At 53.9% G+C, this 16719-nt stretch overlaps 93 non-coding genes across 93 annotated transcripts; 62 read left to right on the top strand and 31 right to left on the bottom strand.

Annotated features, from left to right (window-relative positions):
- Window positions 1–45: 45 nt before the first annotated feature.
- On the bottom strand, window positions 46–135 carry trnay-gua (transfer RNA tyrosine (anticodon GUA)). Its single transcript is given in 2 exon segments — window positions 46–81; window positions 99–135. It is a non-coding gene; the product is annotated as a tRNA-Tyr (tRNA).
- A 109-nt stretch (window positions 136–244) lies between these two features.
- On the top strand, window positions 245–316 carry trnae-uuc (transfer RNA glutamic acid (anticodon UUC)). Its single transcript has one exon. It is a non-coding gene; the product is annotated as a tRNA-Glu (tRNA).
- Window positions 317–396: 80 nt separating this feature from the next.
- trnae-cuc (transfer RNA glutamic acid (anticodon CUC)) lies at window positions 397–468 on the top strand. Its single transcript has one exon. It is a non-coding gene; the product is annotated as a tRNA-Glu (tRNA).
- Window positions 469–760: 292 nt separating this feature from the next.
- trnae-cuc (transfer RNA glutamic acid (anticodon CUC)) lies at window positions 761–832 on the top strand. The gene has a single exon. It is a non-coding gene; the product is annotated as a tRNA-Glu (tRNA).
- Window positions 833–912: 80 nt separating this feature from the next.
- Window positions 913–984, top strand: trnae-uuc (transfer RNA glutamic acid (anticodon UUC)). Its single transcript has one exon. It is a non-coding gene; the product is annotated as a tRNA-Glu (tRNA).
- Window positions 985–1074: 90 nt separating this feature from the next.
- On the top strand, window positions 1075–1146 carry trnae-cuc (transfer RNA glutamic acid (anticodon CUC)). Its single transcript has one exon. It is a non-coding gene; the product is annotated as a tRNA-Glu (tRNA).
- A 93-nt stretch (window positions 1147–1239) lies between these two features.
- Window positions 1240–1329, bottom strand: trnay-gua (transfer RNA tyrosine (anticodon GUA)). Its single transcript is given in 2 exon segments — window positions 1240–1275; window positions 1293–1329. It is a non-coding gene; the product is annotated as a tRNA-Tyr (tRNA).
- A 109-nt stretch (window positions 1330–1438) lies between these two features.
- On the top strand, window positions 1439–1510 carry trnae-cuc (transfer RNA glutamic acid (anticodon CUC)). The gene has a single exon. It is a non-coding gene; the product is annotated as a tRNA-Glu (tRNA).
- Window positions 1511–1603: 93 nt separating this feature from the next.
- trnay-gua (transfer RNA tyrosine (anticodon GUA)) lies at window positions 1604–1692 on the bottom strand. The gene is given in 2 exon segments: window positions 1604–1639; window positions 1656–1692. It is a non-coding gene; the product is annotated as a tRNA-Tyr (tRNA).
- Window positions 1693–1801: 109 nt separating this feature from the next.
- trnae-uuc (transfer RNA glutamic acid (anticodon UUC)) lies at window positions 1802–1873 on the top strand. Its single transcript has one exon. It is a non-coding gene; the product is annotated as a tRNA-Glu (tRNA).
- Window positions 1874–1953: 80 nt separating this feature from the next.
- On the top strand, window positions 1954–2025 carry trnae-uuc (transfer RNA glutamic acid (anticodon UUC)). The gene has a single exon. It is a non-coding gene; the product is annotated as a tRNA-Glu (tRNA).
- Window positions 2026–2109: 84 nt separating this feature from the next.
- Window positions 2110–2181, top strand: trnae-uuc (transfer RNA glutamic acid (anticodon UUC)). Its single transcript has one exon. It is a non-coding gene; the product is annotated as a tRNA-Glu (tRNA).
- Window positions 2182–2271: 90 nt separating this feature from the next.
- Window positions 2272–2343, top strand: trnae-cuc (transfer RNA glutamic acid (anticodon CUC)). The gene has a single exon. It is a non-coding gene; the product is annotated as a tRNA-Glu (tRNA).
- A 93-nt stretch (window positions 2344–2436) lies between these two features.
- trnay-gua (transfer RNA tyrosine (anticodon GUA)) lies at window positions 2437–2526 on the bottom strand. The gene is given in 2 exon segments: window positions 2437–2472; window positions 2490–2526. It is a non-coding gene; the product is annotated as a tRNA-Tyr (tRNA).
- A 109-nt stretch (window positions 2527–2635) lies between these two features.
- On the top strand, window positions 2636–2707 carry trnae-cuc (transfer RNA glutamic acid (anticodon CUC)). The gene has a single exon. It is a non-coding gene; the product is annotated as a tRNA-Glu (tRNA).
- Window positions 2708–2800: 93 nt separating this feature from the next.
- On the bottom strand, window positions 2801–2890 carry trnay-gua (transfer RNA tyrosine (anticodon GUA)). Its single transcript is given in 2 exon segments — window positions 2801–2836; window positions 2854–2890. It is a non-coding gene; the product is annotated as a tRNA-Tyr (tRNA).
- Window positions 2891–2999: 109 nt separating this feature from the next.
- trnae-cuc (transfer RNA glutamic acid (anticodon CUC)) lies at window positions 3000–3071 on the top strand. Its single transcript has one exon. It is a non-coding gene; the product is annotated as a tRNA-Glu (tRNA).
- A 93-nt stretch (window positions 3072–3164) lies between these two features.
- Window positions 3165–3254, bottom strand: trnay-gua (transfer RNA tyrosine (anticodon GUA)). The gene is given in 2 exon segments: window positions 3165–3200; window positions 3218–3254. It is a non-coding gene; the product is annotated as a tRNA-Tyr (tRNA).
- Window positions 3255–3363: 109 nt separating this feature from the next.
- Window positions 3364–3435, top strand: trnae-cuc (transfer RNA glutamic acid (anticodon CUC)). The gene has a single exon. It is a non-coding gene; the product is annotated as a tRNA-Glu (tRNA).
- Window positions 3436–3528: 93 nt separating this feature from the next.
- trnay-gua (transfer RNA tyrosine (anticodon GUA)) lies at window positions 3529–3618 on the bottom strand. Its single transcript is given in 2 exon segments — window positions 3529–3564; window positions 3582–3618. It is a non-coding gene; the product is annotated as a tRNA-Tyr (tRNA).
- Window positions 3619–3727: 109 nt separating this feature from the next.
- trnae-cuc (transfer RNA glutamic acid (anticodon CUC)) lies at window positions 3728–3799 on the top strand. Its single transcript has one exon. It is a non-coding gene; the product is annotated as a tRNA-Glu (tRNA).
- A 226-nt stretch (window positions 3800–4025) lies between these two features.
- Window positions 4026–4097, top strand: trnae-uuc (transfer RNA glutamic acid (anticodon UUC)). Its single transcript has one exon. It is a non-coding gene; the product is annotated as a tRNA-Glu (tRNA).
- A 90-nt stretch (window positions 4098–4187) lies between these two features.
- On the top strand, window positions 4188–4259 carry trnae-cuc (transfer RNA glutamic acid (anticodon CUC)). The gene has a single exon. It is a non-coding gene; the product is annotated as a tRNA-Glu (tRNA).
- A 93-nt stretch (window positions 4260–4352) lies between these two features.
- On the bottom strand, window positions 4353–4442 carry trnay-gua (transfer RNA tyrosine (anticodon GUA)). Its single transcript is given in 2 exon segments — window positions 4353–4388; window positions 4406–4442. It is a non-coding gene; the product is annotated as a tRNA-Tyr (tRNA).
- A 109-nt stretch (window positions 4443–4551) lies between these two features.
- On the top strand, window positions 4552–4623 carry trnae-uuc (transfer RNA glutamic acid (anticodon UUC)). Its single transcript has one exon. It is a non-coding gene; the product is annotated as a tRNA-Glu (tRNA).
- An 80-nt stretch (window positions 4624–4703) lies between these two features.
- trnae-cuc (transfer RNA glutamic acid (anticodon CUC)) lies at window positions 4704–4775 on the top strand. The gene has a single exon. It is a non-coding gene; the product is annotated as a tRNA-Glu (tRNA).
- A 93-nt stretch (window positions 4776–4868) lies between these two features.
- trnay-gua (transfer RNA tyrosine (anticodon GUA)) lies at window positions 4869–4958 on the bottom strand. Its single transcript is given in 2 exon segments — window positions 4869–4904; window positions 4922–4958. It is a non-coding gene; the product is annotated as a tRNA-Tyr (tRNA).
- Window positions 4959–5067: 109 nt separating this feature from the next.
- trnae-cuc (transfer RNA glutamic acid (anticodon CUC)) lies at window positions 5068–5139 on the top strand. Its single transcript has one exon. It is a non-coding gene; the product is annotated as a tRNA-Glu (tRNA).
- Window positions 5140–5219: 80 nt separating this feature from the next.
- trnae-uuc (transfer RNA glutamic acid (anticodon UUC)) lies at window positions 5220–5291 on the top strand. Its single transcript has one exon. It is a non-coding gene; the product is annotated as a tRNA-Glu (tRNA).
- Window positions 5292–5375: 84 nt separating this feature from the next.
- trnae-uuc (transfer RNA glutamic acid (anticodon UUC)) lies at window positions 5376–5447 on the top strand. Its single transcript has one exon. It is a non-coding gene; the product is annotated as a tRNA-Glu (tRNA).
- A 90-nt stretch (window positions 5448–5537) lies between these two features.
- trnae-cuc (transfer RNA glutamic acid (anticodon CUC)) lies at window positions 5538–5609 on the top strand. The gene has a single exon. It is a non-coding gene; the product is annotated as a tRNA-Glu (tRNA).
- A 93-nt stretch (window positions 5610–5702) lies between these two features.
- trnay-gua (transfer RNA tyrosine (anticodon GUA)) lies at window positions 5703–5792 on the bottom strand. Its single transcript is given in 2 exon segments — window positions 5703–5738; window positions 5756–5792. It is a non-coding gene; the product is annotated as a tRNA-Tyr (tRNA).
- A 109-nt stretch (window positions 5793–5901) lies between these two features.
- trnae-cuc (transfer RNA glutamic acid (anticodon CUC)) lies at window positions 5902–5973 on the top strand. Its single transcript has one exon. It is a non-coding gene; the product is annotated as a tRNA-Glu (tRNA).
- Window positions 5974–6053: 80 nt separating this feature from the next.
- trnae-uuc (transfer RNA glutamic acid (anticodon UUC)) lies at window positions 6054–6125 on the top strand. The gene has a single exon. It is a non-coding gene; the product is annotated as a tRNA-Glu (tRNA).
- Window positions 6126–6209: 84 nt separating this feature from the next.
- Window positions 6210–6281, top strand: trnae-uuc (transfer RNA glutamic acid (anticodon UUC)). The gene has a single exon. It is a non-coding gene; the product is annotated as a tRNA-Glu (tRNA).
- A 90-nt stretch (window positions 6282–6371) lies between these two features.
- Window positions 6372–6443, top strand: trnae-cuc (transfer RNA glutamic acid (anticodon CUC)). The gene has a single exon. It is a non-coding gene; the product is annotated as a tRNA-Glu (tRNA).
- A 93-nt stretch (window positions 6444–6536) lies between these two features.
- Window positions 6537–6626, bottom strand: trnay-gua (transfer RNA tyrosine (anticodon GUA)). Its single transcript is given in 2 exon segments — window positions 6537–6572; window positions 6590–6626. It is a non-coding gene; the product is annotated as a tRNA-Tyr (tRNA).
- A 109-nt stretch (window positions 6627–6735) lies between these two features.
- Window positions 6736–6807, top strand: trnae-cuc (transfer RNA glutamic acid (anticodon CUC)). Its single transcript has one exon. It is a non-coding gene; the product is annotated as a tRNA-Glu (tRNA).
- Window positions 6808–6900: 93 nt separating this feature from the next.
- On the bottom strand, window positions 6901–6990 carry trnay-gua (transfer RNA tyrosine (anticodon GUA)). Its single transcript is given in 2 exon segments — window positions 6901–6936; window positions 6954–6990. It is a non-coding gene; the product is annotated as a tRNA-Tyr (tRNA).
- Window positions 6991–7099: 109 nt separating this feature from the next.
- Window positions 7100–7171, top strand: trnae-cuc (transfer RNA glutamic acid (anticodon CUC)). Its single transcript has one exon. It is a non-coding gene; the product is annotated as a tRNA-Glu (tRNA).
- Window positions 7172–7264: 93 nt separating this feature from the next.
- Window positions 7265–7354, bottom strand: trnay-gua (transfer RNA tyrosine (anticodon GUA)). Its single transcript is given in 2 exon segments — window positions 7265–7300; window positions 7318–7354. It is a non-coding gene; the product is annotated as a tRNA-Tyr (tRNA).
- A 109-nt stretch (window positions 7355–7463) lies between these two features.
- Window positions 7464–7535, top strand: trnae-cuc (transfer RNA glutamic acid (anticodon CUC)). Its single transcript has one exon. It is a non-coding gene; the product is annotated as a tRNA-Glu (tRNA).
- A 93-nt stretch (window positions 7536–7628) lies between these two features.
- On the bottom strand, window positions 7629–7718 carry trnay-gua (transfer RNA tyrosine (anticodon GUA)). The gene is given in 2 exon segments: window positions 7629–7664; window positions 7682–7718. It is a non-coding gene; the product is annotated as a tRNA-Tyr (tRNA).
- A 109-nt stretch (window positions 7719–7827) lies between these two features.
- Window positions 7828–7899, top strand: trnae-cuc (transfer RNA glutamic acid (anticodon CUC)). Its single transcript has one exon. It is a non-coding gene; the product is annotated as a tRNA-Glu (tRNA).
- Window positions 7900–8125: 226 nt separating this feature from the next.
- Window positions 8126–8197, top strand: trnae-uuc (transfer RNA glutamic acid (anticodon UUC)). The gene has a single exon. It is a non-coding gene; the product is annotated as a tRNA-Glu (tRNA).
- Window positions 8198–8287: 90 nt separating this feature from the next.
- On the top strand, window positions 8288–8359 carry trnae-cuc (transfer RNA glutamic acid (anticodon CUC)). Its single transcript has one exon. It is a non-coding gene; the product is annotated as a tRNA-Glu (tRNA).
- Window positions 8360–8452: 93 nt separating this feature from the next.
- On the bottom strand, window positions 8453–8542 carry trnay-gua (transfer RNA tyrosine (anticodon GUA)). The gene is given in 2 exon segments: window positions 8453–8488; window positions 8506–8542. It is a non-coding gene; the product is annotated as a tRNA-Tyr (tRNA).
- A 109-nt stretch (window positions 8543–8651) lies between these two features.
- trnae-uuc (transfer RNA glutamic acid (anticodon UUC)) lies at window positions 8652–8723 on the top strand. Its single transcript has one exon. It is a non-coding gene; the product is annotated as a tRNA-Glu (tRNA).
- An 80-nt stretch (window positions 8724–8803) lies between these two features.
- On the top strand, window positions 8804–8875 carry trnae-cuc (transfer RNA glutamic acid (anticodon CUC)). Its single transcript has one exon. It is a non-coding gene; the product is annotated as a tRNA-Glu (tRNA).
- A 93-nt stretch (window positions 8876–8968) lies between these two features.
- trnay-gua (transfer RNA tyrosine (anticodon GUA)) lies at window positions 8969–9058 on the bottom strand. The gene is given in 2 exon segments: window positions 8969–9004; window positions 9022–9058. It is a non-coding gene; the product is annotated as a tRNA-Tyr (tRNA).
- Window positions 9059–9167: 109 nt separating this feature from the next.
- trnae-cuc (transfer RNA glutamic acid (anticodon CUC)) lies at window positions 9168–9239 on the top strand. The gene has a single exon. It is a non-coding gene; the product is annotated as a tRNA-Glu (tRNA).
- Window positions 9240–9332: 93 nt separating this feature from the next.
- Window positions 9333–9422, bottom strand: trnay-gua (transfer RNA tyrosine (anticodon GUA)). The gene is given in 2 exon segments: window positions 9333–9368; window positions 9386–9422. It is a non-coding gene; the product is annotated as a tRNA-Tyr (tRNA).
- A 109-nt stretch (window positions 9423–9531) lies between these two features.
- trnae-cuc (transfer RNA glutamic acid (anticodon CUC)) lies at window positions 9532–9603 on the top strand. Its single transcript has one exon. It is a non-coding gene; the product is annotated as a tRNA-Glu (tRNA).
- Window positions 9604–9696: 93 nt separating this feature from the next.
- trnay-gua (transfer RNA tyrosine (anticodon GUA)) lies at window positions 9697–9786 on the bottom strand. Its single transcript is given in 2 exon segments — window positions 9697–9732; window positions 9750–9786. It is a non-coding gene; the product is annotated as a tRNA-Tyr (tRNA).
- Window positions 9787–9895: 109 nt separating this feature from the next.
- trnae-cuc (transfer RNA glutamic acid (anticodon CUC)) lies at window positions 9896–9967 on the top strand. Its single transcript has one exon. It is a non-coding gene; the product is annotated as a tRNA-Glu (tRNA).
- A 90-nt stretch (window positions 9968–10057) lies between these two features.
- trnae-cuc (transfer RNA glutamic acid (anticodon CUC)) lies at window positions 10058–10129 on the top strand. Its single transcript has one exon. It is a non-coding gene; the product is annotated as a tRNA-Glu (tRNA).
- Window positions 10130–10222: 93 nt separating this feature from the next.
- Window positions 10223–10312, bottom strand: trnay-gua (transfer RNA tyrosine (anticodon GUA)). Its single transcript is given in 2 exon segments — window positions 10223–10258; window positions 10276–10312. It is a non-coding gene; the product is annotated as a tRNA-Tyr (tRNA).
- Window positions 10313–10421: 109 nt separating this feature from the next.
- On the top strand, window positions 10422–10493 carry trnae-uuc (transfer RNA glutamic acid (anticodon UUC)). The gene has a single exon. It is a non-coding gene; the product is annotated as a tRNA-Glu (tRNA).
- Window positions 10494–10573: 80 nt separating this feature from the next.
- On the top strand, window positions 10574–10645 carry trnae-cuc (transfer RNA glutamic acid (anticodon CUC)). The gene has a single exon. It is a non-coding gene; the product is annotated as a tRNA-Glu (tRNA).
- Window positions 10646–10738: 93 nt separating this feature from the next.
- Window positions 10739–10828, bottom strand: trnay-gua (transfer RNA tyrosine (anticodon GUA)). The gene is given in 2 exon segments: window positions 10739–10774; window positions 10792–10828. It is a non-coding gene; the product is annotated as a tRNA-Tyr (tRNA).
- Window positions 10829–10937: 109 nt separating this feature from the next.
- trnae-cuc (transfer RNA glutamic acid (anticodon CUC)) lies at window positions 10938–11009 on the top strand. The gene has a single exon. It is a non-coding gene; the product is annotated as a tRNA-Glu (tRNA).
- An 80-nt stretch (window positions 11010–11089) lies between these two features.
- On the top strand, window positions 11090–11161 carry trnae-uuc (transfer RNA glutamic acid (anticodon UUC)). Its single transcript has one exon. It is a non-coding gene; the product is annotated as a tRNA-Glu (tRNA).
- Window positions 11162–11254: 93 nt separating this feature from the next.
- On the bottom strand, window positions 11255–11344 carry trnay-gua (transfer RNA tyrosine (anticodon GUA)). The gene is given in 2 exon segments: window positions 11255–11290; window positions 11308–11344. It is a non-coding gene; the product is annotated as a tRNA-Tyr (tRNA).
- A 109-nt stretch (window positions 11345–11453) lies between these two features.
- Window positions 11454–11525, top strand: trnae-cuc (transfer RNA glutamic acid (anticodon CUC)). The gene has a single exon. It is a non-coding gene; the product is annotated as a tRNA-Glu (tRNA).
- A 93-nt stretch (window positions 11526–11618) lies between these two features.
- Window positions 11619–11708, bottom strand: trnay-gua (transfer RNA tyrosine (anticodon GUA)). The gene is given in 2 exon segments: window positions 11619–11654; window positions 11672–11708. It is a non-coding gene; the product is annotated as a tRNA-Tyr (tRNA).
- Window positions 11709–11817: 109 nt separating this feature from the next.
- trnae-cuc (transfer RNA glutamic acid (anticodon CUC)) lies at window positions 11818–11889 on the top strand. The gene has a single exon. It is a non-coding gene; the product is annotated as a tRNA-Glu (tRNA).
- A 226-nt stretch (window positions 11890–12115) lies between these two features.
- Window positions 12116–12187, top strand: trnae-cuc (transfer RNA glutamic acid (anticodon CUC)). The gene has a single exon. It is a non-coding gene; the product is annotated as a tRNA-Glu (tRNA).
- A 90-nt stretch (window positions 12188–12277) lies between these two features.
- On the top strand, window positions 12278–12349 carry trnae-cuc (transfer RNA glutamic acid (anticodon CUC)). Its single transcript has one exon. It is a non-coding gene; the product is annotated as a tRNA-Glu (tRNA).
- A 93-nt stretch (window positions 12350–12442) lies between these two features.
- On the bottom strand, window positions 12443–12532 carry trnay-gua (transfer RNA tyrosine (anticodon GUA)). The gene is given in 2 exon segments: window positions 12443–12478; window positions 12496–12532. It is a non-coding gene; the product is annotated as a tRNA-Tyr (tRNA).
- A 109-nt stretch (window positions 12533–12641) lies between these two features.
- trnae-cuc (transfer RNA glutamic acid (anticodon CUC)) lies at window positions 12642–12713 on the top strand. The gene has a single exon. It is a non-coding gene; the product is annotated as a tRNA-Glu (tRNA).
- Window positions 12714–12806: 93 nt separating this feature from the next.
- trnay-gua (transfer RNA tyrosine (anticodon GUA)) lies at window positions 12807–12896 on the bottom strand. Its single transcript is given in 2 exon segments — window positions 12807–12842; window positions 12860–12896. It is a non-coding gene; the product is annotated as a tRNA-Tyr (tRNA).
- A 109-nt stretch (window positions 12897–13005) lies between these two features.
- Window positions 13006–13077, top strand: trnae-cuc (transfer RNA glutamic acid (anticodon CUC)). Its single transcript has one exon. It is a non-coding gene; the product is annotated as a tRNA-Glu (tRNA).
- Window positions 13078–13170: 93 nt separating this feature from the next.
- On the bottom strand, window positions 13171–13260 carry trnay-gua (transfer RNA tyrosine (anticodon GUA)). The gene is given in 2 exon segments: window positions 13171–13206; window positions 13224–13260. It is a non-coding gene; the product is annotated as a tRNA-Tyr (tRNA).
- A 109-nt stretch (window positions 13261–13369) lies between these two features.
- trnae-uuc (transfer RNA glutamic acid (anticodon UUC)) lies at window positions 13370–13441 on the top strand. The gene has a single exon. It is a non-coding gene; the product is annotated as a tRNA-Glu (tRNA).
- An 80-nt stretch (window positions 13442–13521) lies between these two features.
- On the top strand, window positions 13522–13593 carry trnae-uuc (transfer RNA glutamic acid (anticodon UUC)). Its single transcript has one exon. It is a non-coding gene; the product is annotated as a tRNA-Glu (tRNA).
- An 84-nt stretch (window positions 13594–13677) lies between these two features.
- On the top strand, window positions 13678–13749 carry trnae-uuc (transfer RNA glutamic acid (anticodon UUC)). Its single transcript has one exon. It is a non-coding gene; the product is annotated as a tRNA-Glu (tRNA).
- Window positions 13750–13839: 90 nt separating this feature from the next.
- On the top strand, window positions 13840–13911 carry trnae-cuc (transfer RNA glutamic acid (anticodon CUC)). The gene has a single exon. It is a non-coding gene; the product is annotated as a tRNA-Glu (tRNA).
- Window positions 13912–14004: 93 nt separating this feature from the next.
- Window positions 14005–14094, bottom strand: trnay-gua (transfer RNA tyrosine (anticodon GUA)). Its single transcript is given in 2 exon segments — window positions 14005–14040; window positions 14058–14094. It is a non-coding gene; the product is annotated as a tRNA-Tyr (tRNA).
- Window positions 14095–14203: 109 nt separating this feature from the next.
- Window positions 14204–14275, top strand: trnae-cuc (transfer RNA glutamic acid (anticodon CUC)). The gene has a single exon. It is a non-coding gene; the product is annotated as a tRNA-Glu (tRNA).
- A 93-nt stretch (window positions 14276–14368) lies between these two features.
- On the bottom strand, window positions 14369–14458 carry trnay-gua (transfer RNA tyrosine (anticodon GUA)). Its single transcript is given in 2 exon segments — window positions 14369–14404; window positions 14422–14458. It is a non-coding gene; the product is annotated as a tRNA-Tyr (tRNA).
- A 109-nt stretch (window positions 14459–14567) lies between these two features.
- Window positions 14568–14639, top strand: trnae-uuc (transfer RNA glutamic acid (anticodon UUC)). Its single transcript has one exon. It is a non-coding gene; the product is annotated as a tRNA-Glu (tRNA).
- An 80-nt stretch (window positions 14640–14719) lies between these two features.
- On the top strand, window positions 14720–14791 carry trnae-uuc (transfer RNA glutamic acid (anticodon UUC)). The gene has a single exon. It is a non-coding gene; the product is annotated as a tRNA-Glu (tRNA).
- An 84-nt stretch (window positions 14792–14875) lies between these two features.
- On the top strand, window positions 14876–14947 carry trnae-uuc (transfer RNA glutamic acid (anticodon UUC)). The gene has a single exon. It is a non-coding gene; the product is annotated as a tRNA-Glu (tRNA).
- Window positions 14948–15037: 90 nt separating this feature from the next.
- trnae-uuc (transfer RNA glutamic acid (anticodon UUC)) lies at window positions 15038–15109 on the top strand. Its single transcript has one exon. It is a non-coding gene; the product is annotated as a tRNA-Glu (tRNA).
- An 84-nt stretch (window positions 15110–15193) lies between these two features.
- trnae-uuc (transfer RNA glutamic acid (anticodon UUC)) lies at window positions 15194–15265 on the top strand. Its single transcript has one exon. It is a non-coding gene; the product is annotated as a tRNA-Glu (tRNA).
- A 90-nt stretch (window positions 15266–15355) lies between these two features.
- Window positions 15356–15427, top strand: trnae-cuc (transfer RNA glutamic acid (anticodon CUC)). The gene has a single exon. It is a non-coding gene; the product is annotated as a tRNA-Glu (tRNA).
- A 93-nt stretch (window positions 15428–15520) lies between these two features.
- On the bottom strand, window positions 15521–15610 carry trnay-gua (transfer RNA tyrosine (anticodon GUA)). Its single transcript is given in 2 exon segments — window positions 15521–15556; window positions 15574–15610. It is a non-coding gene; the product is annotated as a tRNA-Tyr (tRNA).
- A 109-nt stretch (window positions 15611–15719) lies between these two features.
- On the top strand, window positions 15720–15791 carry trnae-cuc (transfer RNA glutamic acid (anticodon CUC)). Its single transcript has one exon. It is a non-coding gene; the product is annotated as a tRNA-Glu (tRNA).
- A 93-nt stretch (window positions 15792–15884) lies between these two features.
- trnay-gua (transfer RNA tyrosine (anticodon GUA)) lies at window positions 15885–15974 on the bottom strand. Its single transcript is given in 2 exon segments — window positions 15885–15920; window positions 15938–15974. It is a non-coding gene; the product is annotated as a tRNA-Tyr (tRNA).
- A 109-nt stretch (window positions 15975–16083) lies between these two features.
- On the top strand, window positions 16084–16155 carry trnae-cuc (transfer RNA glutamic acid (anticodon CUC)). Its single transcript has one exon. It is a non-coding gene; the product is annotated as a tRNA-Glu (tRNA).
- Window positions 16156–16248: 93 nt separating this feature from the next.
- trnay-gua (transfer RNA tyrosine (anticodon GUA)) lies at window positions 16249–16338 on the bottom strand. The gene is given in 2 exon segments: window positions 16249–16284; window positions 16302–16338. It is a non-coding gene; the product is annotated as a tRNA-Tyr (tRNA).
- Window positions 16339–16447: 109 nt separating this feature from the next.
- On the top strand, window positions 16448–16519 carry trnae-cuc (transfer RNA glutamic acid (anticodon CUC)). The gene has a single exon. It is a non-coding gene; the product is annotated as a tRNA-Glu (tRNA).
- Window positions 16520–16612: 93 nt separating this feature from the next.
- trnay-gua (transfer RNA tyrosine (anticodon GUA)) lies at window positions 16613–16702 on the bottom strand. The gene is given in 2 exon segments: window positions 16613–16648; window positions 16666–16702. It is a non-coding gene; the product is annotated as a tRNA-Tyr (tRNA).
- Between the last annotated feature and the right edge of the window lie 17 nt (window positions 16703–16719).

Here is a 16719-nt window from a genome sequence, read left to right as displayed (position 1 = left end):
CTGCATTGTCGCCAGATAGGCCACATTTTTAGGCCAAAACATCCCTCCTTCGAGCCGGATTTGAACCAGCGACCTAAGGATTTCTAACCGCTTTTGACCTACAGTCCTCCGCTCTACCAACTGAGCTACCGAAGGGTGAGCGAGTGGCAGGTTTTATTTGCGAGGAAGGCATGCGATCTCCCATCCTCCAGTTCAGACACGCAAGAAAAAAAGCCCTTGCTGATGCAATCCTCTTTTAAGAGTCTCCCTGGTGGTCTAGTGGCTAGGATTCGGTGCTTTCACCGCCGCGGCCCGGGTTCGATTCCCGGTCAGGGTACTTAAGGGTCACTGGAAAGCTCTGCCTTTGCCTTGCAACTTGGTCCTCATCTTTGACAGCGAGCAGAGGAAGCCTAGCTCTCCCTGGTGGTCTAGTGGCTAGGATTCGGCGCTCTCACCGCCGCGGCCCGGGTTCAATTCCCGGTCAGGGAAATCTGTTTTGAGACCTCTCTTAAAATGGGGGTCTGCCTGCTGAGAGAGCTGCATTGTCGCCAGATAGGCCACATTTTTAGGCCAAAACATCCCTCCTTCGAGCCGGATATGAACCAGCGACCTAAGGATTTCTAACCGCTTTTGACCTACAGTGCTCCGCTCCCCCAACTGAGCTATCGAAGGGTGAGCGAGTGGCAGGTTTTTTTTGCGAGGAAGGCATGCGATCTCCCATCCTCCAGTTCAGACACGCAAGAAAAAAAGCCCTTGCTGAGGCAATCCTCTTTTAAGAGTCTCCCTGGTGGTCTAGTGGCTAGGATTCGGCGCTCTCACCGCCGCGGCCCGGGTTCGATTCCCGGTCTGGGAACTTAAGGGTCAGTGGAAAGCTCTGCCTTTGCCTTGCAACTTGGTCCTCATCTTTGACAGCGAGCAGAGGAAGCCAAGCTCTCCCTGGTGGTCTAGTGGCTAGGATTCGGCGCTTTCACCGCCGCGGCCTGGGTTCGATTACCGGTCAGGGAACTTAAGGGTCAGTGGAAAGCTCTGCCTTTGCCTTGCTTCATTTTGCAACTTGGTCCTCATCTTTGACAGCGAGCAGAGGAAGCCAAGCTCTCCCTGGTGGTCTAGTGGCTAGGATTTGGCGCTCTCACCGCCGCGGCCCGGGTTTGATTCCCGGTCAGGGAAATCTGTTTTGAGACCTCTCTTAAAATGGGGGTCTGCCTGCTGAGAGAGCTGCATTGTCGCCAGATAGGCCACATTTTTAGGCCAAAACATCCCTCCTTCGAGCCGGAGTTGAACCAGCAACCTAAGGATTTCTAACCGCTTTTGACCTACAGTCCTCCGCTCTACCAACTGAGCTATCGAAGGTTGAGCGAATGGCTGGTTTTATTTGCGAGGAAGGCATGCGATCTCCCATCCTCCAGTTCAGACACGCAAGAAAAAAAGCACTTGCTGAGGCAATCCTGTTTTAAGAGTCTCCCTGGTGGTCTAGTGGCTAGGATTCGGCGCTCTCACCGCCGCGGCCCGGGTTCAATTCCCGGTCAGGGAAATCTGTTTTGAGACCTCTCTTAAAATGGGGGTCTGCCTGCTGAAAGAGCTGCGTTGTCGCCAGATAGGCCACATTTTTAGGCCAAAACATCCCTCCTTCGAGCCGGATATGAACCAGCGACCTAAGGATTTCTAACCGTTTTGACCTACAGTCCTCCGCTCCACCAACTGAGCTATCGAAGGGTGAGCGAGTGGCAGGTTTTATTTGCGAGGAAGGCATGCGATCTCCCATCCTCCAGTTCAGACACGCAAGAAAAAAAGCCCTTGCTGAGGCAATCCTCTTTTAAGAGTCTCCCTGGTGGTCTAGAGGCTAGGATTCGGCGCTTTCACCGCCGCGGCCCGGGTTCGATTCCCGGTCAGGGAACTTAAGGGTCAGTGGAAAGCTCTGCCTTTGCCTTGCAACTTGGTCCTCATCTTTGACAGCGAGCAGAGGAAGCCAAGCTCTCCCTGGTGGTCTAGTGGCTAGGATTCGGAGCTTTCACCGCCGCGGCCCGGGTTCGATTCCCGGTCAGGGAACTTAAGGGTCAGTGGAAAGCTTTGCCTTGCTTCGTTTTGCAACTTGGTCCTCATCTTTGACAGCGAGCAGAGGAAGCCAAGCTCTCCCTGGTGGTCTAGTGGCTAGGATTCGGCGCTTTCACCGCCGCGGCCTGGGTTCGATTACCGGTCAGGGAACTTAAGGGTCAGTGGAAAGCTCTGCCTTTGCCTTGCTTCATTTTGAAACTTGGTCCTCATCTTTGACAGCGAGCAGAGGAAGCCAAGCTCTCCCTGGTGGTCTAGTGGCTAGGATTCGGCGCTCTCACCGCCGCGGCCCGGGTTCGATTCCCGGTCAGGGAAATCTGTTTTGAGACCTCTCTTAAAATGGGGGTCTGCCTGCTGAGAGAGCTGCATTGTCGCCAGATAGGCCACATTTTTAGGCCAAAACATCCCTCCTTCGAGCCGGAGTTGAACCAGCGACCTAAGGATTTCTAACCGCTTTTGACCTACAGTCCTCCGCTCTACCAACTGAGCTATCGAAGGTTGAGCGAATGGCAGGTTTTATTTGCGAGGAAGGCATGCGATCTCCCATCCTCCAGTTCAGACACGCAAGAAAAAAAGCACTTGCTGAGGCAATCCTGTTTTAAGAGTCTCCCTGGTGGTCTAGTGGCTAGGATTCGGCGCTCTCACCGCCGCGGCCCGGGTTCAATTCCCGGTCAGGGAAATCTGTTTTGAGACCTCTCTTAAAATGGGGGTCTGCCTGCTGAAAGAGCTGCGTTGTCGCCAGATAGGCCACATTTTTAGGCCAAAACATCCCTCCTTCGAGCCGGATATGAACCAGCGACCTAAGGATTTCTAACCGCTTTTGACCTACAGTCCTCCGCTCTACCAACTGAGCTACCGAAGGGTGAGCGAGTGGCAGGTTTTATTTGCGAGGAAGGCATGCGATCTCCCATCCTCCAGTTCAGACACGCAAGAAAAAAAGCACTTGCTGAGGCAATCCTGTTTTAAGAGTCTCCCTGGTGGTCTAGTGGCTAGGATTCGGCGCTCTCACCGCCGCGGCCCGGGTTCAATTCCCGGTCAGGGAAATCTGTTTTGAGACCTCTCTTAAAATGGGGGTCTGCCTGCTGAGAGAGCTGCATTGTCGCCAGATAGGCCACATTTTTAGGCCAAAACATCCCTCCTTCGAGCCGGAGTTGAACCAGCGACCTAAGGATTTCTAACCGCTTTTGACCTACAGTCCTCCGCTCTACCAACTGAGCTATCGAAGGTTGAGCGAATGGCAGGTTTTATTTGCGAGGAAGGCATGCGATCTCCCATCCTCCAGTTCAGACACGCAAGAAAAAAAGCACTTGCTGAGGCAATCCTGTTTTAAGAGTCTCCCTGGTGGTCTAGTGGCTAGGATTCGGCGCTCTCACCGCCGCGGCCCGGGTTCAATTCCCGGTCAGGGAAATCTGTTTTGAGACCTCTCTTAAAATGGGGGTCTGCCTGCTGAAAGAGCTGCATTGTCGCCAGATAGGCCACATTTTTAGGCCAAAACATCCCTCCTTCGAGCCGGATATGAACCAGCGACCTAAGGATTTCTAACCGCTTTTGACCTACAGTCCTCCGCTCTACCAACTGAGCTATCGAAGGTTGAGCGAGTGGAGGGTTTTATTTGCGAGGAAGGCATGCGATCTCCCATCCTCCAGTTCAGACACGCAAGAAAAAAAGCCCTTGCTGAGGCAATCCTCTTTTAAGAGTCTCCCTGGTGGTCTAGTGGCTAGGATTCGGCGCTCTCACCGCCGCGGCCCGGGTTCGATTCCCGGTCAGGGAACTTAAGGGTCAGTGGAAAGCTCTGCCTTTGCCTTGCAACTTGGTCCTCATCTTTGACAGCGAGCAGAGGAAGCCAAGCTCTCCCTGGTGGTCTAGTGGCTAGGATTCGGCGCTTTCACCGCCGCGGCCCGGGTTTGATTCCCGGTCAGGGTCAGTGGAAAGCTTTGCCTTGCTTCGTTTTGCAACTTGGTCCTCATCTTTGACAGCGAGCAGAGGAAGCCAAGCTCTCCCTGGTGGTCTAGTGGCTAGGATTCGGCGCTTTCACCGCCGCGGCCCGGGTTCGATTCCCGGTCAGGGAACTTAAGGGTCAGTGGAAAGCTCTGCCTTTGCCTTGCTTCATTTTGCAACTTGGTCCTCATCTTTGACAGCGAGCAGAGGAAGCCAAGCTCTCCCTGGTGGTGTAGTGGCTAGGATTCGGCGCTCTCACCGCCGTGGCCCGGGTTCGATTCCCGGTCAGGGAAATCTGTTTTGAGACCTCTCTTAAAATGGGGGTCTGACTGATGAGAGAGCTGCATTGTCGCCAGATAGGCCACATTTTTAGGCCAAAACATCCCTCCTTCGAGCCGGATTTGAACCAGCGACCTAAGGATTTCTAACCGCTTTTGACCTACAGTCCTCCGCTCTACCAACTGAGCTACCGAAGGGTGAGCGAGTGGCAGGTTTTATTTGCGAGGAAGGCATGCGATCTCCCATCCTCCAGTTCAGACACGCAAGAAAAAAAGCCCTTGCTGAGGCAATCCTCTTTTAAGAGTCTCCCTGGTGGTCTAGTGGCTAGGATTCGGTGCTTTCACCGCCGCGGCCCGGGTTCGATTCCCGGTCAGGGTACTTAAGGGTCACTGGAAAGCTCTGCCTTTGCCTTGCAACTTGGTCCTCATCTTTGACAGCGAGCAGAGGAAGCCTAGCTCTCCCTGGTGGTCTAGTGGCTAGGATTCGGCGCTCTCACTGCCGCGGCCCGGGTTCGATTCCCGGTCAGGGAAATCTGTTTTGAGACCTCTCTTAAAATGGGGGTCTGCCTGCTGAAAGAGCTACATTGTCGCCAGATAAGCCACATTTTTAGGCCAAAACATCCCTCCTTCGAGCCGGATATGAACCAGCGACCTAAGGATTTCTAACCGCTTTTGACCTACAGTCCTCCGCTCCACCAACTGAGCTATCGAAGGGTGAGCGAGTGGCAGGTTTTTTTTGCGAGGAAGGCATGCGATCTCCCATCCTCCAGTTCAGACACGCAAGAAAAAAAGCCCTTGCTGAGGCAATCCTCTTTTAAGAGTCTCCCTGGTGGTCTAGTGGCTAGGATTCGGCGCTCTCACCGCCGCGGCCCGGGTTCGATTCCCGGTCAGGGAACTTAAGGGTCAGTGGAAAGCTCTGCCTTTGCCTTGCAACTTGGTCCTCATCTTTGACAGCGAGCAGAGGAAGCCAAGCTCTCCCTGGTGGTCTAGTGGCTAGGATTCGGAGCTTTCACCGCCGCGGCCCGGGTTCGATTCCCGGTCAGGGAACTTAAGGGTCAGTGGAAAGCTTTGCCTTGCTTCGTTTTGCAACTTGGTCCTCATCTTTGACAGCGAGCAGAGGAAGCCAAGCTCTCCCTGGTGGTCTAGTGGCTAGGATTCGGCGCTTTCACCGCCGCGGCCTGGGTTCGATTACCGGTCAGGGAACTTAAGGGTCAGTGGAAAGCTCTGCCTTTGCCTTGCTTCATTTTGAAACTTGGTCCTCATCTTTGACAGCGAGCAGAGGAAGCCAAGCTCTCCCTGGTGGTCTAGTGGCTAGGATTCGGCGCTCTCACCGCCGCGGCCCGGGTTCGATTCCCGGTCAGGGAAATCTGTTTTGAGACCTCTCTTAAAATGGGGGTCTGCCTGCTGAGAGAGCTGCATTGTCGCCAGATAGGCCACATTTTTAGGCCAAAACATCCCTCCTTCGAGCCGGAGTTGAACCAGCGACCTAAGGATTTCTAACCGCTTTTGACCTACAGTCCTCCGCTCTACCAACTGAGCTATCGAAGGTTGAGCGAATGGCAGGTTTTATTTGCGAGGAAGGCATGCGATCTCCCATCCTCCAGTTCAGACACGCAAGAAAAAAAGCACTTGCTGAGGCAATCCTGTTTTAAGAGTCTCCCTGGTGGTCTAGTGGCTAGGATTCGGCGCTCTCACCGCCGCGGCCCGGGTTCGATTCCCGGTCAGGGAACTTAAGGGTCAGTGGAAAGCTCTGCCTTTGCCTTGCAACTTGGTCCTCATCTTTGACAGCGAGCAGAGGAAGCCAAGCTCTCCCTGGTGGTCTAGTGGCTAGGATTCGGAGCTTTCACCGCCGCGGCCCGGGTTCGATTCCCGGTCAGGGAACTTAAGGGTCAGTGGAAAGCTTTGCCTTGCTTCGTTTTGCAACTTGGTCCTCATCTTTGACAGCGAGCAGAGGAAGCCAAGCTCTCCCTGGTGGTCTAGTGGCTAGGATTCGGCGCTTTCACCGCCGCGGCCTGGGTTCGATTACCGGTCAGGGAACTTAAGGGTCAGTGGAAAGCTCTGCCTTTGCCTTGCTTCATTTTGAAACTTGGTCCTCATCTTTGACAGCGAGCAGAGGAAGCCAAGCTCTCCCTGGTGGTCTAGTGGCTAGGATTCGGCGCTCTCACCGCCGCGGCCCGGGTTCGATTCCCGGTCAGGGAAATCTGTTTTGAGACCTCTCTTAAAATGGGGGTCTGCCTGCTGAGAGAGCTGCATTGTCGCCAGATAGGCCACATTTTTAGGCCAAAACATCCCTCCTTCGAGCCGGAGTTGAACCAGCGACCTAAGGATTTCTAACCGCTTTTGACCTACAGTCCTCCGCTCTACCAACTGAGCTATCGAAGGTTGAGCGAATGGCAGGTTTTATTTGCGAGGAAGGCATGCGATCTCCCATCCTCCAGTTCAGACACGCAAGAAAAAAAGCACTTGCTGAGGCAATCCTGTTTTAAGAGTCTCCCTGGTGGTCTAGTGGCTAGGATTCGGCGCTCTCACCGCCGCGGCCCGGGTTCAATTCCCGGTCAGGGAAATCTGTTTTGAGACCTCTCTTAAAATGGGGGTCTGCCTGCTGAAAGAGCTGCGTTGTCGCCAGATAGGCCACATTTTTAGGCCAAAACATCCCTCCTTCGAGCCGGATATGAACCAGCGACCTAAGGATTTCTAACCGCTTTTGACCTACAGTCCTCCGCTCTACCAACTGAGCTACCGAAGGGTGAGCGAGTGGCAGGTTTTATTTGCGAGGAAGGCATGCGATCTCCCATCCTCCAGTTCAGACACGCAAGAAAAAAAGCACTTGCTGAGGCAATCCTGTTTTAAGAGTCTCCCTGGTGGTCTAGTGGCTAGGATTCGGCGCTCTCACCGCCGCGGCCCGGGTTCAATTCCCGGTCAGGGAAATCTGTTTTGAGACCTCTCTTAAAATGGGGGTCTGCCTGCTGAGAGAGCTGCATTGTCGCCAGATAGGCCACATTTTTAGGCCAAAACATCCCTCCTTCGAGCCGGAGTTGAACCAGCGACCTAAGGATTTCTAACCGCTTTTGACCTACAGTCCTCCGCTCTACCAACTGAGCTATCGAAGGTTGAGCGAATGGCAGGTTTTATTTGCGAGGAAGGCATGCGATCTCCCATCCTCCAGTTCAGACACGCAAGAAAAAAAGCACTTGCTGAGGCAATCCTGTTTTAAGAGTCTCCCTGGTGGTCTAGTGGCTAGGATTCGGCGCTCTCACCGCCGCGGCCCGGGTTCAATTCCCGGTCAGGGAAATCTGTTTTGAGACCTCTCTTAAAATGGGGGTCTGCCTGCTGAAAGAGCTGCATTGTCGCCAGATAGGCCACATTTTTAGGCCAAAACATCCCTCCTTCGAGCCGGATATGAACCAGCGACCTAAGGATTTCTAACCGCTTTTGACCTACAGTCCTCCGCTCTACCAACTGAGCTATCGAAGGTTGAGCGAGTGGAGGGTTTTATTTGCGAGGAAGGCATGCGATCTCCCATCCTCCAGTTCAGACACGCAAGAAAAAAAGCCCTTGCTGAGGCAATCCTCTTTTAAGAGTCTCCCTGGTGGTCTAGTGGCTAGGATTCGGCGCTCTCACCGCCGCGGCCCGGGTTCGATTCCCGGTCAGGGAACTTAAGGGTCAGTGGAAAGCTCTGCCTTTGCCTTGCAACTTGGTCCTCATCTTTGACAGCGAGCAGAGGAAGCCAAGCTCTCCCTGGTGGTCTAGTGGCTAGGATTCGGCGCTTTCACCGCCGCGGCCCGGGTTTGATTCCCGGTCAGGGTCAGTGGAAAGCTTTGCCTTGCTTCGTTTTGCAACTTGGTCCTCATCTTTGACAGCGAGCAGAGGAAGCCAAGCTCTCCCTGGTGGTCTAGTGGCTAGGATTCGGCGCTTTCACCGCCGCGGCCCGGGTTCGATTCCCGGTCAGGGAACTTAAGGGTCAGTGGAAAGCTCTGCCTTTGCCTTGCTTCATTTTGCAACTTGGTCCTCATCTTTGACAGCGAGCAGAGGAAGCCAAGCTCTCCCTGGTGGTGTAGTGGCTAGGATTCGGCGCTCTCACCGCCGTGGCCCGGGTTCGATTCCCGGTCAGGGAAATCTGTTTTGAGACCTCTCTTAAAATGGGGGTCTGACTGATGAGAGAGCTGCATTGTCGCCAGATAGGCCACATTTTTAGGCCAAAACATCCCTCCTTCGAGCCGGATTTGAACCAGCGACCTAAGGATTTCTAACCGCTTTTGACCTACAGTCCTCCGCTCTACCAACTGAGCTACCGAAGGGTGAGCGAGTGGCAGGTTTTATTTGCGAGGAAGGCATGCGATCTCCCATCCTCCAGTTCAGACACGCAAGAAAAAAAGCCCTTGCTGAGGCAATCCTCTTTTAAGAGTCTCCCTGGTGGTCTAGTGGCTAGGATTCGGTGCTTTCACCGCCGCGGCCCGGGTTCGATTCCCGGTCAGGGTACTTAAGGGTCACTGGAAAGCTCTGCCTTTGCCTTGCAACTTGGTCCTCATCTTTGACAGCGAGCAGAGGAAGCCTAGCTCTCCCTGGTGGTCTAGTGGCTAGGATTCGGCGCTCTCACTGCCGCGGCCCGGGTTCGATTCCCGGTCAGGGAAATCTGTTTTGAGACCTCTCTTAAAATGGGGGTCTGCCTGCTGAAAGAGCTACATTGTCGCCAGATAAGCCACATTTTTAGGCCAAAACATCCCTCCTTCGAGCCGGATATGAACCAGCGACCTAAGGATTTCTAACCGCTTTTGACCTACAGTCCTCCGCTCCACCAACTGAGCTATCGAAGGGTGAGCGAGTGGCAGGTTTTTTTTGCGAGGAAGGCATGCGATCTCCCATCCTCCAGTTCAGACACGCAAGAAAAAAAGCCCTTGCTGAGGCAATCCTCTTTTAAGAGTCTCCCTGGTGGTCTAGTGGCTAGGATTCGGCGCTCTCACCGCCGCGGCCCGGGTTCGATTCCCGGTCAGGGAAATCTGTTTTGAGACCTCTCTTAAAATGGGGGTCTGCCTGCTGAGAGAGCTGCATTGTCGCCAGATAGGCCACATTTTTAGGCCAAAACATCCCTCCTTCGAGCCGGAGTTGAACCAGCAACCTAAGGATTTCTAACCGCTTTTGACCTACAGTCCTCCGCTCTACCAACTGAGCTATCGAAGGTTGAGCGAATGGCAGGTTTTATTTGCGAGGAAGGCATGCGATCTCCCATCCTCCAGTTCAGACACGCAAGAAAAAAAGCACTTGCTGAGGCAATCCTGTTTTAAGAGTCTCCCTGGTGGTCTAGTGGCTAGGATTCGGCGCTCTCACCGCCGAGGCCCGGGTTCAATTCCCGGTCAGGGAAATCTGTTTTGAGACCTCTCTTAAAATGGGGGTCTGCCTGCTGAAAGAGCTGCATTGTCGCCAGATAGGCCACATTTTTAGGCCAAAACATCCTTCCTTCGAGCCGGATATGAACCAGCGACCTTAGGATTTCTAACCGCTTTTGACCTACAGTCCTCCGCTCTACCAACTGAGCTATCGAAGGTTGAGCGAGTGGAGGGTTTTATTTGCGAGGAAGGCATGCGATCTCCCATCCTCCAGTTCAGACACGCAAGAAAAAAAGCCCTTGCTGAGGCAATCCTCTTTTAAGAGTCTCCCTAGTGGTCTAGTGGCTAGGATTCGGCGCTCTCACCGCCGCGGCCCGGGTTCGATTCCCGGTCAGGGAACTTAAGGGTCAGTGGAAAGCTCTGCCTTTGCCTTGCTTCATTTTGCAACTTGGTCCTCATCTTTGACAGCGAGCAGAGGAAGCCAAGCTCTCCCTGGTGGTCTAGTGGCTAGGATTCGGCGCTCTCACCGCCGTGGCCCGGGTTCGATTCCCGGTCAGGGAAATCTGTTTTGAGACCTCTCTTAAAATGGGGGTCTGACTGATGAGAGAGCTGCATTGTCGCCAGATAGGCCACATTTTTAGGCCAAAACATCCCTCCTTCGAGCCGGATTTGAACCAGCGACCTAAGGATTTCTAACCGCTTTTGACCTACAGTCCTCCGCTCTACCAACTGAGCTACCGAAGGGTGAGCGAGTGGCAGGTTTTATTTGCGAGGAAGGCATGCGATCTCCCATCCTCCAGTTCAGACACGCAAGAAAAAAAGCCCTTGCTGAGGCAATCCTCTTTTAAGAGTCTCCCTGGTGGTCTAGTGGCTAGGATTCGGTGCTTTCACCGCCGCGGCCCGGGTTCGATTCCCGGTCAGGGTACTTAAGGGTCACTGGAAAGCTCTGCCTTTGCCTTGCAACTTGGTCCTCATCTTTGACAGCGAGCAGAGGAAGCCTAGCTCTCCCTGGTGGTCTAGTGGCTAGGATTCGGCGCTCTCACCGCCGCGGCCCGGGTTCGATTCCCGGTCAGGGAAATCTGTTTTGAGACCTCTCTTAAAATGGGGGTCTGCCTGCTGAAAGAGCTGCATTGTCGCCAGATAGGCCACATTTTTAGGCCAAAACATCCCTCCTTCGAGCCGGATATGAACCAGCGACCTAAGGATTTCTAACCGCTTTTGACCTACAGTCCTCCGCTCCACCAACTGAGCTATCGAAGGGTGAGCGAGTGGCAGGTTTTTTTTGCGAGGAAGGCATGCGATCTCCCATCCTCCAGTTCAGACACGCAAGAAAAAAAGCCCTTGCTGAGGCAATCCTCTTTTAAGAGTCTCCCTGGTGGTCTAGTGGCTAGGATTCGGCGCTCTCACCGCCGCGGCCCGGGTTCGATTCCCGGTCAGGGAACTTAAGGGTCAGTGGAAAGCTCTGCCTTTGCCTTGCAACTTGGTCCTCATCTTTGACAGCGAGCAGAGGAAGCCAAGCTCTCCCTGGTGGTCTAGTGGCTAGGATTCGGCGCTTTCACCGCCGCGGCCCGGGTTCAATTCCCGGTCAGGGAAATCTGTTTTGAGACCTCTCTTAAAATGGGGGTCTGCCTGCTGAGAGAGCTGCATTGTCGCCAGATAGGCCACATTTTTAGGCCAAAACATCCCTCCTTCGAGCCGGAGTTGAACCAGCGACCTAAGGATTTCTAACCGCTTTTGACCTACAGTCCTCCGCTCTACCAACTGAGCTATCGAAGGTTGAGCGAATGGCAGGTTTTATTTGCGAGGAAGGCATGCGATCTCCCATCCTCCAGTTCAGACACGCAAGAAAAAAAGCACTTGCTGAGGCAATCCTGTTTTAAGAGTCTCCCTGGTGGTCTAGTGGCTAGGATTCGGCGCTCTCACCGCCGCGGCCCGGGTTCAATTCCCGGTCAGGGAAATCTGTTTTGAGACCTCTCTTAAAATGGGGGTCTGCCTGCTGAAAGAGCTGCATTGTCGCCAGATAGGCCACATTTTTAGGCCAAAACATCCCTCCTTCGAGCCGGATATGAACCAGCGACCTAAGGATTTCTAACCGCTTTTGACCTACAGTCCTCCGCTCTACCAACTGAGCTATCGAAGGTTGAGCGAGTGGAGGGTTTTATTTGCGAGGAAGGCATGCGATCTCCCATCCTCCAGTTCAGACACGCAAGAAAAAAAGCCCTTGCTGAGGCAATCCTCTTTTAAGAGTCTCCCTGGTGGTCTAGTGGCTAGGATTCGGCGCTCTCACCGCCGCGGCCCGGGTTCGATTCCCGGTCAGGGAACTTAAGGGTCAGTGGAAAGCTCTGCCTTTGCCTTGCAACTTGGTCCTCATCTTTGACAGCGAGCAGAGGAAGCCAAGCTCTCCCTGGTGGTCTAGTGGCTAGGATTCGGCGCTTTCACCGCCGCGGCCCGGGTTTGATTCCCGGTCAGGGTCAGTGGAAAGCTTTGCCTTGCTTCGTTTTGCAACTTGGTCCTCATCTTTGACAGCGAGCAGAGGAAGCCAAGCTCTCCCTGGTGGTCTAGTGGCTAGGATTCGGCGCTCTCACCGCCGCGGCCCGGGTTCGATTCCCGGTCAGGGAACTTAAGGGTCAGTGGAAAGCTCTGCCTTTGCCTTGCTTCATTTTGCAACTTGGTCCTCATCTTTGACAGCGAGCAGAGGAAGCCAAGCTCTCCCTGGTGGTCTAGTGGCTAGGATTCGGTGCTCTCACCGCCGCGGCCCGGGTTCGATTCCCGGTCAGGGAAATCTGTTTTGAGACCTCTCTTAAAATGGGGGTCTGCCTGCTGAAAGAGCTGCATTGTCGCCAGATAGGCCACATTTTTAGGCCAAAACATCCCTCCTTCGAGCCGGATTTGAACCAGCGACCTAAGGATTTCTAACCACTTTTGACCTACAGTCCTCCGCTCTACCAACTGAGCTACCGAAGGGTGAGCGAGTGGCAGGTTTTATTTGCGAGGAAGGCATGCGATCTCCCATCCTCCAGTTCAGACACGCAAGAAAAAAAGCACTTGCTGAGGCAATCCTGTTTTAAGAGTCTCCCTGGTGGTCTAGTGGCTAGGATTCGGCGCTCTCACCGCCGCGGCCCGGGTTCAATTCCCGGTCAGGGAAATCTGTTTTGAGACCTCTCTTAAAATGGGGGTCTGCCTGCTGAGAGAGCTGCATTGTCGCCAGATAGGCCACATTTTTAGGCCAAAACATCCCACCTTCGAGCCGGAGTTGAACCAGCGACCTAAGGATTTCTAACCGCTTTTGACCTACAGTCCTCCTCTCTACCAACTGAGCTATCGAAGGTTGAGCGAATGGCAGGTTTTATTTGCGAGGAAGGCATGCGATCTCCCATCCTCCAGTTCAGACACGCAAGAAAAAAAGCACTTGCTGAGGCAATCCTGTTTTAAGAGTCTCCCTGGTGGTCTAGTGGCTAGGATTCGGCGCTCTCACCGCCGCGGCCTGGGTTCAATTCCCGGTCAGGGAAATCTGTTTTGAGACCTCTCTTAAAATGGGGGTCTGCCTGCTGAAAGAGCTGCATTGTCGCCAGATAGGCCACATTTTTAGGCCAAAACATCCCTCCTTCGAGCCGGATATGAACCAGCGACCTAAGGATTTCTAACCGCTTTTGACCTACAGTCCTCCGCTCCACCAACTGAGCTATCGAAGGGTGAGCAAGTGGCAGGTTTTATTTGCGAGGAAGGCATGCGAACTCCCATCCTCCAGTTCAGACACGCAAGAAAAAAAGCCCTTGCTGAGGCAATCCTCTTTTAAGAGTCTCCCTGGTGGTCTAGTGGCTAGGATTCGGTGCTTTCACCGCCGCGGCCTGGGTTCGATTCCCGGTCAGAGAACTTAAGGGTCAGTGGAAAGCTCTGCCTTTGCCTTGCAACTTGGTCCTCATCTTTGACAGCGAGCAGAGGAAGCCAAGCTCTCCCTGGTGGTCTAGTGGCTAGGATTCGGAGCTTTCACCGCCGCGGCCCGGGTTCGATTCCCGGTCAGGGAACTTAAGGGTCAGTGGAAAGCTTTGCCTTGCTTCGTTTTGCAATTTGGTCCTCATCTTTGACAGCGAGCAGAGGGAGCCAAGCTCTCCCTGGTGGTCTAGTGGCTAGGATTCGGCGCTTTCACCGCCGCGGCCTGGGTTCGATTCCCGGTCAGGGAACTTAAGGGTCAGTGGAAAGCTCTGCCTTTGCCTTGCTTCATTTTGCAACTTGGTCCTCATCTTTGACAGCGAGCAGAGGAAGCCAAGCTCTCCCTGGTGGTCTAGTGGCTAGGATTCGGTGCTCTCACCGCCGCGGCCCGGGTTCGATTCCCGGTCAGGGAAATCTGTTTTGAGACCTCTCTTAAAATGGGGGTCTGCCTGCTGAGAGAGCTGCATTGTCGCCAGATAGGCCACATTTTTAGGCCAAAACATCCCTCCTTCGAGCCGGAGTTGAACCAGCGACCTAAGGATTTCTAACCGCTTTTGACCTACAGTCCTCCGCTCTACCAACTGAGCTATCGAAGGTTGAGCGAATGGCAGGTTTTATTTGCGAGGAAGGCATGCGATCTCCCATCCTCCAGTTCAGACACGCAAGAAAAAAAGCACTTGCTGAGGCAATCCTCTTTTAAGAGTCTCCCTGGTGGTCTAGTGGCTAGGATTCGGCGCTCTCACCGCCGCGGCCCGGGTTCAATTCCCGGTCAGGGAAATCTGTTTTGAGACCTCTCTTAAAATGGGGGTCTGCCTGCTGAAAGAGCTGCATTGTCGCCAGATAGGCCACATTTTTAGGCCAAAACATCCCTCCTTCGAGCCGGATATGAACCAGCGACCTAAGGATTTCTAACCGCTTTTGACCTACAGTCCTCCGCTCCACCAACTGAGCTATCGAAGGGTGAGCAAGTGGCAGGTTTTATTTGCGAGGAAGGCATGCGAACTCCCATCCTCCAGTTCAGACACGCAAGAAAAAAAGCCCTTGCTGAGGCAATCCTCTTTTAAGAGTCTCCCTGGTGGTCTAGTGGCTAGGATTCGGTGCTTTCACCGCCGCGGCCTGGGTTCGATTCCCGGTCAGAGAACTTAAGGGTCAGTGGAAAGCTCTGCCTTTGCCTTGCAACTTGGTCCTCATCTTTGACAGCGAGCAGAGGAAGCCAAGCTCTCCCTGGTGGTCTAGTGGCTAGGATTCGGAGCTTTCACCGCCGCGGCCCGGGTTCGATTCCCGGTCAGGGAACTTAAGGGTCAGTGGAAAGCTTTGCCTTGCTTCGTTTTGCAATTTGGTCCTCATCTTTGACAGCGAGCAGAGGGAGCCAAGCTCTCCCTGGTGGTCTAGTGGCTAGGATTCGGCGCTTTCACCGCCGCGGCCTGGGTTCGATTCCCGGTCAGGGAACTTAAGGGTCAGTGGAAAGCTCTGCCTTTGCCTTGCTTCATTTTGCAACTTGGTCCTCATCTTTGACAGCGAGCAGAGGAAGCCAAGCTCTCCCTGGTGGTCTAGTGGCTAGGATTCGGAGCTTTCACCGCCGCGGCCCGGGTTCGATTCCCGGTCAGGGAACTTAAGGGTCAGTGGAAAGCTTTGCCTTGCTTCGTTTTGCAACTTGGTCCTCATCTTTGACAGCGAGCAGAGGAAGCCAAGCTCTCCCTGGTGGTCTAGTGGCTAGGATTCGGCGCTTTCACCGCCGCGGCCTGGGTTCGATTACCGGTCAGGGAACTTAAGGGTCAGTGGAAAGCTCTGCCTTTGCCTTGCTTCATTTTGCAACTTGGTCCTCATCTTTGACAGCGAGCAGAGGAAGCCAAGCTCTCCCTGGTGGTCTAGTGGCTAGGATTCGGCGCTCTCACCGCCGCGGCCCGGGTTCGATTCCCGGTCAGGGAAATCTGTTTTGAGACCTCTCTTAAAATGGGGGTCTGCCTGCTGAGAGAGCTGCATTGTCGCCAGATAGGCCACATTTTTAGGCCAAAACATCCCTCCTTCGAGCCGGAGTTGAACCAGCGACCTAAGGATTTCTAACCGCTTTTGACCTACAGTCCTCCGCTCTACCAACTGAGCTATCGAAGGTTGAGCGAATGGCAGGTTTTATTTGCGAGGAAGGCATGCGATCTCCCATCCTCCAGTTCAGACACGCAAGAAAAAAAGCACTTGCTGAGGCAATCCTCTTTTAAGAGTCTCCCTGGTGGTCTAGTGGCTAGGATTCGGCGCTCTCACCGCCGCGGCCCGGGTTCAATTCCCGGTCAGGGAAATCTGTTTTGAGACCTCTCTTAAAATGGGGGTCTGACTGATGAGAGAGCTGCATTGTCGCCAGATAGGCCACATTTTTAGGCCAAAACATCCCTCCTTCGAGCCGGATTTGAACCAGCGACCTAAGGATTTCTAACCACTTTTGACCTACAGTCCTCCGCTCTACCAACTGAGCTACCGAAGGGTGAGCGAGTGGCAGGTTTTATTTGCGAGGAAGGCATGCGATCTCCCATCCTCCAGTTCAGACACGCAAGAAAAAAAGCACTTGCTGAGGCAATCCTGTTTTAAGAGTCTCCCTGGTGGTCTAGTGGCTAGGATTCGGCGCTCTCACCGCCGCGGCCCGGGTTCAATTCCCGGTCAGGGAAATCTGTTTTGAGACCTCTCTTAAAATGGGGGTCTGCCTGCTGAGAGAGCTGCATTGTCGCCAGATAGGCCACATTTTTAGGCCAAAACATCCCTCCTTCGAGCCGGAGTTGAACCAGCGACCTAAGGATTTCTAACCGCTTTTGACCTACAGTCCTCCGCTCTACCAACTGAGCTATCGAAGGTTGAGCGAATGGCAGGTTTTATTTGCGAGGAAGGCATGCGATCTCCCATCCTCCAGTTCAGACACGCAAGAAAAAAAGCACTTGCTGAGGCAATCCTGTTTTAAGAGTCTCCCTGGTGGTCTAGTGGCTAGGATTCGGCGCTCTCACCGCCGCGGCCCGGGTTCAATTCCCGGTCAGGGACATCTGTTTTGAGACCTCTCTTAAAATGGGGGTCTGCCTGCTGAAAGAGCTGCATTGTCGCCAGATAGGCCACATTTTTAGGCCAAAACATCCCTCCTTCGAGCCGGATATGAACCAGCGACCTAAGGATTTCTAACCGCTTTTGACCTACAGTCCTCCGCTCCACCAACTGAGCTATCGAAGGGTGAGCGAGTGGCAGGT

This window comes from Osmerus eperlanus, chromosome 27 (genome assembly GCF_963692335.1).
Source record: "Osmerus eperlanus chromosome 27, fOsmEpe2.1, whole genome shotgun sequence".
Lineage (NCBI taxonomy): Eukaryota > Metazoa > Chordata > Actinopteri > Osmeriformes > Osmeridae > Osmerus > Osmerus eperlanus.
The sequence above is the reverse complement of the archived record's forward strand: the minus strand, read 5'-3'. Positions and strand labels throughout refer to the sequence as shown.